Source organism: Rattus norvegicus, chromosome 3 (genome assembly GCF_036323735.1).
Source record: "Rattus norvegicus strain BN/NHsdMcwi chromosome 3, GRCr8, whole genome shotgun sequence".
Taxonomy (NCBI): domain Eukaryota; kingdom Metazoa; phylum Chordata; class Mammalia; order Rodentia; family Muridae; genus Rattus; species Rattus norvegicus.
Genome location: NC_086021.1, coordinates 17,873,922 through 17,879,014, shown reverse-complemented (window position 1 = coordinate 17,879,014; position 5,093 = coordinate 17,873,922).

The window sequence follows — 5,093 nt, the reverse complement described above, 5'->3', positions numbered from 1 at the left end:
AGTGGGATTGCATTAAGTTTCTCTCCATTTAGTCTGATGTTGGCTACTGGTTTGCTGTATATTCCTTTTACTGAGTTCCGAATGGTCCTTGAATTTATGATATTTCCAAGACTTTTAACATGAAGGGGCAGGTTCTGTAAAATGCTTTCTCAGCATCTAATGAGATGATTGCTTGTTTTGTTTTCATTGAATTTGTATTTATAGTGAGATTAAGTTGATTAGTGATCAGGTTCTGTATACTGAACCACCCCTGTATCTCCAGTATGAAGCCCTCTTGACCATGATGGATCATTGTTTTGATGTGTTCTTGGATTTATCTTGCAAGAAATTTACTGAGAATTTTTGCAGGAAATTCCTGAAAAAATGGTCTGAAATTCTCTTTCTATGTTGGGTCTTTGTTTGCTTTAGTTATCAGAGAAGGAACTGTGTAGTGTTCCTTCTATTTCTAGTTTGTGGAATAGTAGGAGAATATTGTTATTAGGTATTCTATGAACGTCTGAGAGAATTCTGTACTAAACCTTTCTGGTCCTGGGATCTTTGGTTTGGAGACATTTAATGACTGCTTCTACTACTTTACGAGTTATGGGAGTATTTAGATGGTTTATCTGATACTGATTCAACTTTGGTAACTTGTATCCGTCTAGAAAATTATCCATTTATCCCTAAATTTCCCGTTTTGTTAAGTGTAGGCTTTTATAGTAGGATCTGATAATTTTTTGAGCTTCCTCATTTTCTATGGTTATATCTCTATTTCATTTCTGATTTTGTTATTTTTAATTTGAATACTAAGGATTTACCTATTTCTGGATTTTTCAAAGAACCAGCGCCTGGTTTTGTTGATTCTTTATGTAATTCCTTTTGTTTCTACTTGGTTGATTTCAGTCCGGATTTTGATTATTTCCTGCTGTCTAGTCCTCTTGGTGTATTTGGATTTTTTTTGGTTCTGAGATTTCAGGTTTTCTGTCAAACTGCTAGTGTATCATAGCTCCTGCTTCTCTGTGGAGGCTCTCAGAGCTATGAGTCTTCCTCTTAGCATTGCTTATTTGTGTTTCCAAGTCATTTTCATTAAATTCTAAAAAGTCTTTATTTTTTCTTTATTTCTTCCTTGAACAAGTTCTCATTGAGTAAATCATTCTTCAGCTACCATGCATATGTGGGTCTTTGGTTGTTCTTGTTGTTATTGAAGACCATTCTTAGTCTGTAGTGATCTCATAGGATGCATGGGATTAATTCAATCTTCTTGTATCTGTTGAGGTCTGTTTTGTGATGGACCATATTATCAGTTTTGGAGAAGGTACCATGTGGGACTGAGAAGAAAGTGTCAGGATCTGTAACAGGACAAGCTAATAACTAGCAGGTGATCATCCTGAGATGGACAGCCTCGGATTATTTTATAATCCACAACTGGTTCACCCTTATTAAGAAAGGCTGTGAGGGATTCATTTTGGGAAATTTTCCTGCTATTAAAATGCTATTCCTGTTGTTATTATTGGACATATATAACAATCATTGATTAATAGCACACCCCTTTGGAGCAGATCTCTGCAGGCCTACAAAGTTGTACTGTCCCGTAGTGATGCTATACAGACAAATAGATGAATTCTTTATTCTTAATAATGATCCTACAATATTTCCTAAAATTATATCAATGGTTATCAAGCTCTTTTATAGTGGGACTCCTATAAGTCTCTTTCTAATAGTCAGAATTTCAGTGACAACCCTGCCAGTCTCCCAGGTGTCACCAGTTAATTGTTCTGAGTTAGTAAACAGACTTTATCCTACTCAGAACACATTCCAAGAGGTTGCAAAACAGTCATCAAGAGTCATAAAAAGAGAACAAATGATTTGTTACAGGTGCAAGTACAGATGATAAGATATTGACTGGGCTTATCTGTAAATAACTTCTCTGTCAACTATGATTTTGGATATTCACTGAACCTGTAGAGCTGACACTGGTGATGAATATTTAGCCAGATAATTATTCCTGATGGATATTCATATAAGCATTCTCGGTTGTAACTTATATTTTAACTTATGCTTTGATCTTTCATATGAACTTGTGATGAACATAGTAACACGGGATCATGTATTCTGAAATATGTTTAATGCTGAGGAGAAAGAGAAGACACACAGAAGGACTGAGAGAGAAGGACTGAACGGGAAGGACAGAGACAGACGGACTGAGCTGGAGAGGGGCTGAGCTGAAAAGTCCGGTTTGAGCTAAGGAGAACTGAGCTTAGTAGAACTGAGCCAAAAAGATCTGGGTTGAGAAGAAATGTATACAGGAATAATTTAGAGACTATATAGGTAACATGAGAGAGCAATATGCAGAGGAGAAGAGGAAAAGAGAAGAATCTGGAAAGAACAGAAGGTGCAGGCAGGTTTCTCCTTACCGTGGGACAGAACAGGTCATTTTTTCATTTTCTTTTTTTATTAATTTGAGTATTTCTTATTTACATTTCGAGTGTAATTCCCTTTCCCAGTTTATGGGCCAACATCCCCCTACCCCCTCCCACTTCTTTATGAGTGTTCCCCTCCCCATCCTCCCCACATTGCCGCCCTCCCCCCAAAAATCACGTTCACTGTGGGTTTAGTCTTAGCAGGACCCAGAGCATTTGATTACATAATGCAATATTCTGTCATTTGTTTTTCATTTAACAATGAGTCTTGAATACATGTACATGGGGAATTTCTTCATGAAATATCATGCATTTAATAAATGGTAGTATACTCATTTCTTTAAATAATGACCTAATTGTGCCTTTCAGATTATTTTCATTTTCATTAACTAAAGTTCGCTACAGAAAATCTGCATGGACACTGACTCAGGCACAGTACTCAATGGTGATTATTTACATTATATTTTGTATAAATTACAAAACACATTGTTGGAATGATGTCAAGGCTGTTAAGTAATGTAACACTTGTATAAATATTGCCAAATTTCCATCTCAGAAGACTATAATAAATATATATTGCCATTATTTTATATGAGAACCCATATTATACCATTCAAAATTAAATGGTACACATATTTTAAAAAGCTATGAGTCTCTGACTTCTGTCAGTTCTTTAATTAGGGGAAGGATTGAAGAAGTTGAAGGGGACGGCACCCTCTATATTAGTTGCGACCAGCAGTAGCAACTAATCCGGATCGCTGAGATCTCCTAGACACTGAGCCACCAACCAGGCAGGACACACAAGCTGGTGTGATGCCCTGACACATGTATAGCAGAGGACGGCCTGGTCTGGCCTGATCCTTGAGAGACTTGAGGTCCCAGGGGTTATGGTGCCTGGCAGGGTCTGGGGAGCATCCTCCTCGAGTCAGGGGAGGAAGAGGTGGAATGGGATGAGGAACTGTGTGAGGAGACCAGGAGAGTGTACAATGGCAGGAATGTAAATAAATAAAATAAATTTTAAAATAGTTTCACTCATAAATTCAAATGCTAGATTCTTTTTAACATCTACATTGCAATTCAAACGTGAAGTTTAGCGTTTTATGCTTACTGAACTGTGTAAGCATTAATCCTTAATTTACTCTTCATACTATTTGCGAATTGTCTTCTTTCTTATTACTTTGCATCAATTGTGTTTGCATATGTAGAATGCTTAGTATTCATAATATGTGCAGAAAATACATTTATGAATCTTTTTATTTTAATGAAATGTTATGTGTGAACGTCTATGTATAGATTTGTGCACATGATCACAGGCACCTGGGGAGACCAGGAGATGTCAGATTCCCTGGAGCTGCTTTTACAGCTGGTTGCAAGTGGCTTCATGGATGTTGGAAACTGAACGTGTTTGCTCTTAAGAGCAGTAAGTGGTCTTAACCACTAAGCTAATACTACAGTACTTATTCCATAATAAAATCAACCTATTTATAATTTTCTCATGTATTTCAGGGTATCTTTGAACTTGAGACATCTTGCCACATTTTAAGTGCTATGACTACATTCAGGCATTAATTTTTCCAGCTTTCTTTCCTTTATCATAGTAAGATGTGGTGGATTAAATATGTTAATATTATGCAGTAAATCCTCCAAATGTTTACTTATAGAACCTTGGGTTAGTGTCTGTTTCTTTCCTCTGCAATGACTATATTAATTTTACAGTTTGCAGTTTTCTCTTTTTTACAAAATCCATCTCATGTGTTTTTGCTTTCATACAGAATGAAGTAAAAGTCTTTTAGTTTTTCTTTGAATAGTTAATGTATTAAAAAAATGTGTTCAATTTCCTAGTTTAAGGCCATTACAATACATTATTTCTTTAAAATGTTCCTAGAGTTTTGTTTTTATTTTTTCTTATTATTATTGTTCTCATTTGTAGCATTTTTAATATTCTGTGTAAGCTTTTATGTGTTCTGGTCATGTAGTGAATATAGAAGTCTTCCAAACATATATGTGTAGGTATCAAATTTAGGTTCTTGGTATTTCATGGCATGAAGTTTTATCTGCTAAACCACCTCACTGGAATACACTATAACACTTTAAGGTGACATATAGCTCCAGGCTGCTTTTATATATAAAATGTTTTCATCATTTGGCTTTTAATAAATATTTTTTGATTATTATAATATATTTTCCATGTCCACTTGGTAACTCTACTATGCTTATTTTAATATTTAATTAATAATTTAGTCATAATTATTGTGCATTTGACACCTAGCTAATATGAAATTATTCTAGATACAATTGAATACACGCAATTAGTTACCTAAAGCATGAAGTTTGGTACAAAATTTTGTTCATTATTACTATGCATTTGCATAAAACAGAGAATATTTCATCGTCACAATCCTGATGCCTAATTTACACAGTGTGACAGCTACCAACTACATGTGACTTTTAATCACATAAAAGGAGTTAGGATTATATTGTTAAATGATATTTCCCCACCATCAAGTAAATATTTTGCTTCAATTAATTTAACATGCTATAGCAGGAAAATTTTAATGTCCTCTTTTTGGTTAAGACTAAATTTAACTTTTAAATCCTCCTGCCTATCATAAAGTCAATATACTTATACAGGAAGATGTGCCAGGCACAGGTCTAATTTCTAGTATAACCTGTAATTACAATCATCAGTCTTGT